The sequence below is a fragment of the Xiphophorus hellerii genome, unplaced genomic scaffold (genome assembly GCF_003331165.1).
Source record: "Xiphophorus hellerii strain 12219 unplaced genomic scaffold, Xiphophorus_hellerii-4.1 PGA_scaffold_66__1_contigs__length_299863, whole genome shotgun sequence".
Lineage (NCBI taxonomy): Eukaryota > Metazoa > Chordata > Actinopteri > Cyprinodontiformes > Poeciliidae > Xiphophorus > Xiphophorus hellerii.
Genome location: NW_022587641.1, coordinates 70288 through 83208, shown reverse-complemented (window position 1 = coordinate 83208; position 12921 = coordinate 70288). Strand labels below are relative to the sequence as shown.

The window sequence follows — 12921 nt, the reverse complement described above, 5'->3', positions numbered from 1 at the left end:
GCTAAGGGGTCAAAGGGCAAGAGAAACATCCCGTCCCGGGAATCAAACCCAGGACCTTCTAGCTGCAGGGCAGCAGAGTCACCAGCTGCTCCACCGAGCCGCTAAAGACAAACATCAATGTTACGATCTGAGGGCGTTTCCTGCAAAACGCAGCAAACTTCTGACCAATCAGGCAACACTTCACACAATCAATCAATCAATCAATCAAGTTTATTTGTGTAGCACAATTCAGCAACAAGGCGTGTCAAAGTGCTTTTCATGATAAAAAAAATCAAAAATACAAAGTCATAGAAACAAGCCACACGTGGAATGATTCGACCCGACCCGACCCGACCCAACCCGATCAGAACCTGCCCGGCCCGGGGTCGAGTTCAGCATGCGGGCGACTCTGCAAACAAAATGTCGCAATTTCCGTTAAGAACCGATTTCTCCAGTTAGCATGAAGCAGGTCGGGTCCTAAAGCTGCTGCTGGCCACGCCCACTCAGCTCTTACATTGCAAACTGACGTGCAGTTATACAACCATGCATCTTTGAAAAGCATTAGTGGAGCCTCCTGCACAACCAACCAGTATATAGCAAGTCAACAATTAAACTCTTGACTTTTCCAGCAGCCATTGTACAGAGCATACAGCAGGAAAACCAGCTGGCCAAATGCTGGAGGGTTGCTAGGTAACGGGCTGGGCTTGGCTGGGGTTGTTAGGTAACAGGCAGAGCCTGCTGATTTGTGACATTATTTTCCAAAGGTTTTTGAAACGGCTTATTTAGAAAATAATAATTTATTGCCAAAAAACGGCCTGGTATTTTTTAAAGATGTTTGTAGAAGGAGTTGAGACCCAAACGGAAGTACAAAGAAAATGTGAGTAATACTTTATGAAGATGTTGAACCACACAAAGTGATTGAGTTTTTCAAGCTGCTCTAGAAAGAGTGGAAGCCTCAGAGGATGAACTTCTCCAGGGAGAGCAGATCTCCCGGCTGGATGTTGCTCTGATTAAAGCGTGGACGCCAGCGGAGCGACAGATGGCAGCAGGGAAAGTAGGACTCCGTTTAACGAGCCAGTCAGCCTCCAGTTTCATGTCAGCGTTCTTTACCTTCACTCCATTCAGGACCCTGGATTTTAACTGGGAGCTTCCATGACAGATTCTGTGTACAGTGGCTCTGCTGCTGCAGTGTGTATTGTGTTTGAAACTAGTTCAGCTGGAAACCAGGTCACTCATTCTTAGACGGTGCAAGTGGGACTTTATTGGATGGTCTGATTTTTTTTTCCGGTTACGAAGTGAGAAAATCGTCCCTGCAGATCCACTTTGGGTTCTGGACTGCATCTCTGCTCTGGATCGCTGCCATGGCGATGCTCTCAATACATCCCTGTGACTCTACCTTGCTGCTGAAGCTGAGCGTCTGACCTGCGATGTCCTAGTTAAAGCAGGTAGATGAAACAAATGGCCAGAAATGTTGAAGAGCCGCCATGATGAAACGGTCAGGAAAAAACTCCGAAATCCTGTCGGACATTTTTCATCACTTCTTTGTCTCTGATTTAGAAAAACGATGGAAACTAAAACTTGATCATCCCGACTCAGATTTACACACTTAACTGAGAATCCAGAAAGTATTAAAAATCTTGATAACAGAATTTATAGTTTGATGACGCAAAGCCATTGCAATATCTGTTTTTATTCTATTTTCCTTATAAAACTTATTATAACAACAAGTTGATGAGCAACATGTCATGTTGGACAGAACACCAGAGCTCTACGCAATTTCAATTTTAATATTATATTTTACATATTGCCACTGGCAATATACGATATATTATATTTGTTATTAGTTTCATTTTTCATTGGTTTCTGGTTTCTTCATTCTGCAAAAACATTTTGTTATTTCAGACAAAATAATTTGGAGATTATTGTCCACTATTGTTTTCTGAATGAGTCAAAATGAGCTGGAAATTTGCTGTAACCTTTAAAAGTTTTCCTGGTTTGGAGTCAAAATGTCTGAATTTTGCCTGTTGATGCGACTGACTTGAAATAAACTTCATATAAATATATTTGAACTCAGCAACTGCTTTCAGTCAAAGCCAGCACAACCTGAATAATGATGATGACGATGATGATGATGTCTAATATTGTTCCAAACGGGATTAAACTGTTAAATGAAACATCTGATTAATCAATTAATCATCAGAATAATCTATAGACTAATCAATGAGATGATAGCGCAGCGCTAAATGCACCGTCTGCTGATGGTCACTACCTTCATCCTGGAGAAACTTGGACTGTTCCCTCGGTTCAAACTGCTGAGTCAGCAAAACCAGATTTTATTCTCAGACCTGACAGAGACGAAAACCGAACCGGATCCAAACCGGTTTCAAACTGGACCGGATCCAAACCAGAACCGGATCCAAACTCTACTGTTTAAACAAATGAAACGATGATTAATGAGCAAAAAGCCGTTTTTTGTTTTGTTACCAGAGGAAAGAGATTCATCCGCAGCCGAAATGAAACATCTACTTCACATTTTATGCACTAAACTCCTCATTTCCTTCCTTTCCTTGAGCTTCTAGTTTGGTCTAAAAACCCCATAAGGTTAATTATTGAACTACAACTTTGGCTTTATCAAAGGAATAAATTCATCCTAGGTTGTTTTTCTTTCCATACAAAGTTCTCCCAGCTCAGATTCAACTTGTTCAGTTTTTCTTTTCTTCCCATAGAAAGTATTCCTGGTTCAGTGTTAACAGATTTTCCTGAGAAAAGTGATGAATTTATTGTTGCCAACTTCAATTCCCTGTTTTCATTTGCTACTATTAGCTTTGTGTTTTTCTCTCCAAGTGTGTTTTTGAGTTTCCTCCAGGAAACTTGAACTCAATTCACTTTGACTGAATTGAACTGGATTCTCTATAACTGGCTATGAACGGGGCTTGATTATTTGGATATTGCTACATGTTGGTTCTCCAGAAACAAACTCAACAGAAGTGAATCAGCAGGAAGTGAAAACAGTTTGACCGTTTAGCAACATTTACCGTTTTCACCAGGCAGATCAGAATCATTGCATAAAACATTCAAAACATTAAAAGTATTAGAAACATTAAAACATTAGAAACGGTTGTGGGCCACAAAATTTTAAACTAGAAATGCAAAGGTAATAGCGCAGCTAGCCGTTAGCTGCTAACGTGGCTAAAGTCGTAGCCACTTTGGGTTTTTCATTCAAACGTTTGATGAACTTTGGCTCAAATAGAAGTAAAGTTCTCAAATAGAGCACTTTGCTTCTATAGAATAATAGATTACTCAATATTTGCTAATTTGCATTAAATAAACAAATTGTATTGACTAAGTAATATTCTTATTTTTGTATTTCTTCCTGTTTGTGCCTCAATAAGTTTGAGACTTAATTAATTAGTCAAGTCAAATTAATTGCATTTATTGCCAAACTGAGGAAAACATTTATGGTTCCTTATATATAATAACAATAAATCACACAATAATAATAAATCACACACACATACAGTAACTACAAATTTCTCAGATGTTTCTTCCAGCTGGTTTTAACGCGCACACACCTCCAGACTCCCAACACACCAACTGCTTCAACCGCCCCCTATATGCGCACACGCACACACACACACACACACACACGCACACACCACGCACACACACACACACCACACCACACACACACACGGGGATCTCTCTCTTCTTGCTCTCGTCTATTATTAGATGTTCAACCCAGAGACAAACTAATGACACACTGGAATGAATCACCAGAGCTGCTGCCTCCGACTAGCAGCACATCCAGCAGACAGGAAGCCCACACACACATCACACACACATCACACACACCATCAGACACATTATTACACACACCATCACACACACCATCATCCCGTCCCGTCTCCCCTGGCTGCAGGTTTTCACTGAAATGAATAAAAAATCTAAAAGTAAAAACTCTTCTTTCTGCTAGTTTCACAGCAGGGAGTTTAAAGTTATGAGTTTGGAAAATTTATCTTGATTTTAATTTTATCTTTAGGATTTTCCACTCAGTTTGATTGGGAACCAAAAATTGAAACATTTGTAACTTTTTCAGCTGCTGTTTTTTTCTCAACACAGAAATTTTATCCAACAGCAACAGAAACACAAAGACGAATTAAACTGGTTACGGTTGGTTGTAGTTGGTTATGGTTGGTTGTAGTTAGTTATGGTTGGTTGTAGTTAGTTATGGTTGGTTGTAGTTGGTTATGGTTGGTTGTAGTTGGTTATGGTTGGTTGTAGTTGGTTATGGTTGGTTGTAGTTAGTTATGGTTGGTTGTAGTTGGTTATGGTTGGTTGTAGTTAGTTATGGTTGGTTGTAGTTGGTTATGGTTGGTTGTAGTTGGTTATGGTTGGTTGTAGTTAGTTATGGTTGGTTGTAGTTAGTTATGGTTGGTTGTAGTTGGTTATGGTTGGTTGTAGTTGGTTACGGTTGGTTGTAGTTGGTTACGGTTGGTTGTAGTTAGTTATGGTTGGTTGTAGTTAGTTATGGTTGGTTGTAGTTGGTTATGGTTGGTTGTAGTTAGTTATGGTTGGTTGTAGTTGGTTATGGTTGGTTGTAGTTAGTTATGGTTGGTTGTAGTTGGTTATGGTTGGTTGTAGTTGGTTATGGTTGGTTGTAGTTGTAGTTAGTTATGGTTGGTTGTAGTTGGTTATGGTTGGTTGTAGTTAGTTATGGTTGGTTGTAGTTGGTTATGGTTGGTTGTAGTTGGTTATGGTTGGTTGTAGTTAGTTATGGTTGGTTGTAGTTAGTTATGGTTGGTTGTAGTTGGTTATGGTTGGTTGTAGTTGGTTACGGTTGGTTGTAGTTGGTTACGGTTGGTTGTAGTTGGTTACGGTTGGTTGTAGTTAGTTATGGTTGGTTGTAGTTAGTTATGGTTGGTTGTAGTTGGTTATGGTTGGTTGTAGTTGGTATGGTTGTTGGTTGTAGTTAGTTAGGTTGGTTGTAGTTAGTTATGGTTGGTTGTAGTTGGTTATGGTTGGTTGTAGTTAGTTTTTTTTTGTAGTTTGGTTGGTTGTAGTTAGTTATGGTTGGTTGTAGTTGGTTACGGTTGGTTGTAGTTGGTTACGGTTGGTTGTAGTTGGTTATTGGTTATGGTGGTTGTAGTTGGTTACAGTTGGTTGTAGTTAGTATGGTTGGTTGTAGTTGGTTATGGTGTTGTAGTTAGTTATGGTTGGTTGTAGTTGGTTATGGTTGGTGTAGTTAGTTATGGTTGGTTGTAGTGGTTACGGTTGGTGTAGTTAGTTATGGTTGGTTGTAGTTGGTTATGGTTGGTTGTAGTTGGTTACGGTTGGTTGTAGTTGGTTGACGGTTGGTTGTAGTTAGCTATAGTGCATCTAGAGAAACTCATCCCATGCGTTCATCTTCAGTCGCTATTGATTATTGCAACAGCGTCTTCACAGGTCTGTCCAACAAATCAATCAAACGCTGCAGCTGATCCAGAATGCTGCTGCTGGCGTTCTCACTAAAACCAGGAAGATAGAGCACATAACACCAGTTTTAAAGTCCCTCACTGGCTCCCTGTAGCTCAAAGATAGACTTTAAAATTACTGTTGTTAGTTTATAAAATCACTGAACGGCTTAGCACCACAATACATTAAAGATCTGCTGTTGTTGTATCAACCTTCCAGACCTCTCAGGTTCTGGTTCTGGTTCTGCCTCTGCATCCCCAGAACCAGAACCAAACGAGGAGAAGGCAGCTTTCAGCATCTATGCACCACAAATTTGGAACAAACTTCCAGAAAACTGTAAAACAGCTGAAACACTGACTTCTTTTAAATCTCAACTAAAAACCCACCTGTTTAGAATTGTATTTGAAATGTAATCAAATTACAAATTATTGATGGAACTTGACTTAATGATTGATTCTATGTTGCATTGTGATTCTGTGTTTGTAATGATGTAAAGCACTTGCTGCTGAAATGTGCTATACAAATAAAATTGGATTGATTGATTGATAGTTGGTTGTTAGTTAGTTATGGTTGGTTGTAGTTGGTTATAGTTGTTGTAGTTGACGCATTGAACCAATTGTACCGCCCCTGCCAGCACAATTTGTCACATTCTCTTATTTCCAAATTATAATGGCTGTTTGTGAATTTTTGTAACTTTGAATGTTGAGCTGCTGGTGGACTGCTCTAGCGCCCCCTACCGCTGGGCTCAGCAGGTTTTCTGCAAGGTTGAAAACCCTGGGACAATGTGACAGATGTTTCTAACTTTGGTTTGAATGGAGTCTAGTGGACGATCATTTGAAAACACACTTTGATCCCAGTGGATTTGCTCTATTCAGGGACTTCCTCAGGCTTGGAGCCAAATAAGAGGAATAACTTCAGCATGTAACGGACGGAGGAAGCATTCGCCTTAAAACAGCAACATGTTCAAACCAGCCAGAATACATGAAGAAATCAATGATCGACTCCCTCAACTATTGCTTTCCAGCAATCAACATGATGGTTTTTATTTTGATTTTGAAAGTACTTACCACATCAAACTGAATGCTATATTAACATAAAATAACAGGTTTTCATAAAGAAACGCAGCTATTTCATCGGTAAACACAACAAAAGCGGTAAATATGTTTTGCTTATTGAAGGAATTTACCTCTTCATTAAATTATAACAGCACCAAACGGTCAAGCATCACAAAATGTTCTTCCAGTGGGTAAATAAGTGGCTGAAAAACACAGCATGACTACTGAAGCTGATCTGCTCTGTTATTGTCTGATCACTGTTTTAAAACCCACCTACACCTTTCTGCTCGACTGAAAGGCGTTCAGCCTTCTGCTGGATCCAGGCGGGTCATTATTACTCAAGTCTGTTTGTTACTGTGACAACTGCTGCCGCTGTGAAGGAAGTGTGGAGACAAAGGAAAAGCTGTCGAGTCTGTGTTTTCACTGCCAGTTCAGACGAGCGCGGCTCTAAGTGGCTGCAGTCGATGCTAATGGCCGATGCTAATGGTAGCTTAAGTGATACATTAGCTCTGAATGAGGCCTGAAATCTGATCCACGTTCCTTCAAACTGAGTAAAGCAAACACGGAGGCAGCAGACGGCTCAGACATTTAGATGAAAGATGGAAAACAGAGTTTGATGGATAAAATATCGATTGGTTAAAACTGCAAAGCGTTTCTTGTGTTCTCTCTTTTTCTTTCCCATAGAAAGTATTCCTGGCTCGGTGCTGAGTTTATGTCCTGGATTTAGTTTCTGTTTCTTTCTCTCTGGCTATAAATATCAACACATAAATCCCTTTTATTGATTATTCCAATTTTCTGTACTTTGAGGCTTAATTTTGTAAAATCTGATTTTCTTTCCACCAATGAACTTCTTGGGTTTCCAAAGTGATGTTAGGGTAACTCAACGATTACGCTCAGATGCACAATTATGCAACCGTACATCTTTGAAAAGCATCAATGGAGTCTCCTGAACAGCCAACCAGAATACAGCAAGTCAACAAGAAAACTCTTAACTTCCAGCAGCCATTGTACAGAGCATAAAAACCAGCTGACCAACCGCTGGAGATCAGGTGGTTGCTAGGTAACGACAGTGCCAGTCGAATGTGACTCAACAGCCAGGAAGGTTTTGAAAGAACTCGTTTTCCAGACACCAAATCATGAACTTATTGCCAAAAACCAGCTGAGTGTTTTTCTAAGCGCTTGGTTTGTTTTTAGAAACAGTAGAAACAAAATGGAAGTTCAAAACCAAGCAAAATGTGACCTTTGAACCATAGGTCTTATTAAATTCACAAACCTTGCCAGGTTAAGAAAATATGGTTTGAAGGTAAAAACAACTTGAGTAAAATTGCAATTTTCTCCTTTTTTGGTCACAAAGTTGAGAAGCAACTAAACTTAAAACTCTCAAGAAGAGTTCAGAAATTTTAAAATTACTAAAGAAAAACTTCAAAACTCAAATTTATGCAACAAAAAGGCTTTTGCTCTACATTTCTATTGACTTTGCCACAAACTGATTTGTTTTCATGTCTTAAACCTCAGGAAACTTCATCGGTTGTCATGGCGACTCTTTCTGCCTCTTTCAGCCTCTAGACAACTTGCAGCGCTCACATTCAAACTCAAAAAGCTGCTCAAAGATTTTCAGTTCCATCTTCCCAGTGACGTGCGGTGAGGTCATAGCTGGTGAGGCTCTGACTTAATCATAATCAGATTTACAAATATAGACCCCCTGCATGTTATTTACATAAGGAAATTTCACGCATGCGGACAACGCTGGAGGGCAAAAACACTTTTCTTCTTCATGTCATCATAGCCGCGCTGCCGCCGTAGAATAATTCTGTTAACTCAATCAAACTTGGACATGTAGATATTATTAATTTCGTGCTCCACAGCAAAGGGAAAAACCGTTAAAGTAAAACTCAAAACCACGTCTTTCTCGCTCTCTGTATCAGAGCAGCTACGCGCAGACTCGTTGCCATAGCAACTGACAACAACGCCACAAAAACACTGAAATATTTCCCACACAAAGAGCAGAACATTCAGTCTGTTGCAGTGGTTGGTTTTAGGGTTGTTTGTGTGCGATTATTATTGCTGTGGTATGAGGAGAAAACTATAAATATATCGCTGCATTTTACTGTATGGCTAGCTCCGTGGCTAGCTCGCTGTTTACTGTCTTATTCTGCAGTTGTGGAGTCACAATGTCTGGGATCATGAGCGCCCCCTGCCATGAGGCCAGAGAACTGCCTGCCTCACCTCCAATCTGTTCTCTGGTTTCTGATCGCTGCTCAGCACAGAAACACGTTACACACACAGTTGGTGACAACAAACACTGAACATTATTTAAGTAAGCTAAATTATGGAAAATCAGTTTAAATATTAAATGTTTTAACCATTTTATTGGCGACGTACAGACAGGAGGAGCATGCTCCCATAGAATAGCAGCCAGTGCAGTTAGTGAGAGGTTGATCAGTCCAGGTGAGACTCAACTCACTGCTGCCTCACCTGCTGCGCTCCGAGCATTTGAATGGGAAAATGCGAAAATTCAGCGATTTTGAAGAAAAAAATAATCAGAATTGGTTAAACTAAATAAAAAATAAATACTTTACAGTACAAACCACAGGGTGAAAAAAGCAATATAAATAATTGTATCATTATAAATTATTTTTCCATGATGACCCATGTCACTGCATCTTCCTCAGGCGAAGATCAAAACCGACAGAAACCAGGAGGATCGAATGAGACGTTTCAACTAAGATTTCATTAAGTCATGCAATGACTGTGGAAGCCAATTCATTCTAGAAGAAGGCAGAAATGTTGCTGCTTTACTCAGAGTGGCAAGAACAAGATGGAAACTCTTGTGATGTCATCATGGTTTCGATGTGAACCAAAAACGTGATCCGTCCAAAATGAGCTGCAAGACAAAAAGGTCCAACTTTGTCCTTTAAGGTGTCAGTTTCATCAGAAACCAGGGAAATCGACTCACAGTTTCTACCCAAAGTGTCTTTTATCAAATGCCATTTAATGCTGATCAATAATATAGGCCCAATACAATCCCAGCTGGGCTCCATTTCCCACCCAGATGGGGCCCACACTGAGGGACTGCTGTTTTATTCATGTGTATTTTGTGTATTTTTATCCAAAAATGCAAATCACTGAAACTAAATGGGAAAACAAGGAGATTCTTTGCATCCAGATCTGGATGACCTTTTCATAAGCAAAACATGCAGCACAGAGTTTAAGCCAATTTCACCATCTGTTAAAATGAAGGTTGACTCTGTGAAAAGATGGAGGAGAAACTTGTAGCCACTTTTGGACAGAATGAAGATATTTCTCTAGTTTTAGCTGCACGTTTCCAGGGAGAGTGTCGATAACACAACCCACCTTTTCTTACAAAAGTTATCTAAAAATGTTATTTCAGAAGAAAGTTTGTTGTGGTTTTGGTGAATCTCACACTTGTTTAGCCAAGAGTTGTTTAAAATAAAATGTTTATAGAAATCTGCTTTGGGTCAAAAGCTAACAGCTTCTTCTGACCTTTGCTGACCTTTTAGGTTTTCCTGTAATAAACTGGAGAGTGATTCATGGACTCCAACAGGCCGAGTGTCCGAGAAGAGAGAAGCAGGAACATTTAACCAAAGACCCATTAAGCTGCGTTTGTCTGGCAGGTTTGACTTTTTACAGAATCAGCTGGACAGATTGAGGCTTCCTGCCTGTTTCAACAGCCGTTCAGTCGGAGCAGAAAACTGTTATCAGCCATTACCATCACCACCGGAAATAAGCTGAGACTTTATTCACACACTCAGACAGAAACACAAACCCAAAACATTTCAACTCATACTTAAAAACTATTTTATTAAAAATAGCCGAGTGTCATCAGCAAAATGGATGAAAACCACAAGAAACCGCTGATAATAAATACTGTAGATCAGGGGTCTCAAACTCCAGTCCTCGAGGGCCGCTGTCCTGCAGTTTTTAGATGTGCCACAGGTACAAAACACTGGAATGAAATGACTTAATGACCTCCTCCTTGTGTAGATCAGTTTTCCAGAACCTTAATGACCTAATTATTCTATTCAGGTGGTGCAGCAGAGGCTCATCTAAAAGTTGCAGGACTGCGGCCCTCGAGGACTGGAGTTTGAGACCCCTGCTGTAGATGGATGGATAAATGGATAAATCAATGAATAAACTGATAAATAAATGGTGTGATGCTAACCATTAGAGTGTTTTACTAGCAGCTGGTTGAGCTTCTAGCTCTTTCTGGAATCAATAATTATTGATCCCAAACGTTTGGAGTTGCTGATCAGTTCTGCATGCAGGTTGATAATATCAGAGCATGAATATTTTATTGTGCTGCCTGAAACAAGATGCATAAAATAAATTGGAGGCTAAATATAAAAATGGCTTATGAGTTTATGAATTATGTTTGACAGCATAATTCATAAACTATGTGAGACCAGAGCCTGAAAGTCCTGAAAGCAGCAAAATTTCACTTTGGGTGGAAAACTGCAGACAGCTTCGCTTTACAAAAACTTCAACAGGAAAATCAAACCAGAAACACCTTCAGAGTCGGTTCTTAATTAATCAGATTACTAATTTAGTGATCGATTAATCGTCAAGTGGAGAAACAGAAAAATGAAAGAACATCATATTCAGAGCAGTAATTATGCCAAAACTGTTGAATAAATATGTAAAGCTTCTTAGTTTGTAAAATATATTTTACCCAGAACTCTTCAAGTGGCATTTTAGCTTCACCTGGTTCAAATTTTGTAAAAAGAAAAAATGTCAAACTAAACACATTTTTAATCCAGTTATTAATGTGTTAATAATAAGTGGAGCAGAAATCGTGAATTTTTCACACGTTGATGTGATTTTTAGTTTTATCGATACAAACAATCAAGCATTAGGTAAAGTGCTACATTATTTTAAGCAATACAATTTCTGCTTTTTTATTTTTCGAAAAAATTAACAATTTTAAAATTATATAGAGTACAGTATTTTTCAGACTATAAGCCGCTACTTTTCCCCACGCTTTGAACCAGGCGGCTTGTAGCCCGGTGCGGCTTTTCTGTGGATTTTTCTTCGACCACCAGGGGGCTCTCTAGCAGGAAGTGAATCATTGGAAGTCAAAATTGGAAATCAAAGAAGAAAGCGCTGATTTTCATTTAGACAACAAATCAATCAAACAGCTGCAGCTGATCCAGAATGCTGCTGCTGGCGTTCTCACTAAAACCAGGAAGATAGAGCACATAACACCAGTTTTAAAGTCCCTCCACTGGCTCCCTGTAGCTCAAAGAATAGACTTTAAAATACTGTTGTTAGTTTATAAATCACTGAACGGCTTAGCACCACAATACATTAAAGATCTGCTGTTGTTGTATCAACCTTCCAGACCTCTCAGGTTCTGGTTCTGGTTCTGCTCTGCATCCCCAGAACCAGAACCAAACGAGGAGAAGCAGCTTTCAGCATCTATGCACCACAAATTTGGAACAAACTTCCAGAAAACTGTAAAACAGCTGAAACACTGACTTCTTTTAAATCTCAACTAAAAACCCACCTGTTTAGAATTGTATTTGAAATGTAATCAATTACAAATTTATTGATGGAACTTGACTTAATGATTGATTCTATGTTGCATTGTGATTCTGTGTTTGTAATGATGTAAAGCACTTGCTGCTGAAATGTGCTATACAAATAAAATTGGATTGATTGATTGATAGTTGGTTGTGTAGTTAGTATGGTGGTTGTAGTTGGTTATAGTTGTTGTAGTTGACGCATTGAACCAATTGTACCGCCCCTGCCAGCACAATTTGTCACATTCTCTTATTTCCAAATTATAATGGCTGTTTGTGAATTTTTGTAACTTTGAATGTTGAGCTGCTGGTGGACTGCTCTAGCGCCCCCTACCGCTGGGCTCAGCAGGTTTTCTGCAAGGTTGAAACCCTGGACAATGTGACAGATGTTCTAACTTTGGTTTGAATGGAGTCTAGTGGACGATCATTTGAAAACACACTTTGATCCCAGTGGATTTGCTCTATTCAGGACTTCCTCAGGCTTGGAGCCAAATAAGAGGAATAACTTCAGCATGTAACGACGGAGGAAGCATTCGCCTTAAAACAGCAACATGTTCAAACCAGCCAGAATACATGAAGAAATCAATGATCGACTCCCTCAACTATTGCTTTCCAGCAATCAACATGATGGTTTTTATTTTGATTTTGAAGTACTTACCACATCAAACTGAATGCTATATTAACATAAAATAACAGGTTTTCATAAAGAAACGCAGCTATTTCATCGGTAAACACAACACAAAAGCGGTAAATATGTTTTGCTTATTGAAGGAATTTACCTCTTCATTAAATTATAACAGCACCAAACGGTCAAGCATCACAAAATGTTCTTCCAGTTGGGTAAATAAGTGGCTGAAAAACACAGCATGACTACTGAAGCTGATCTGCTCTGTTAT

At 39.4% G+C, this 12921-nt stretch overlaps 1 protein-coding gene across 1 annotated transcript in view; it reads right to left on the bottom strand.

Annotated features, from left to right (window-relative positions):
• The window catches only part of LOC116716556 (protein phosphatase 1E-like), a 47985-nt gene that overhangs the window by 26418 nt on the left and 8646 nt on the right, over nucleotides 1-12921 (bottom strand).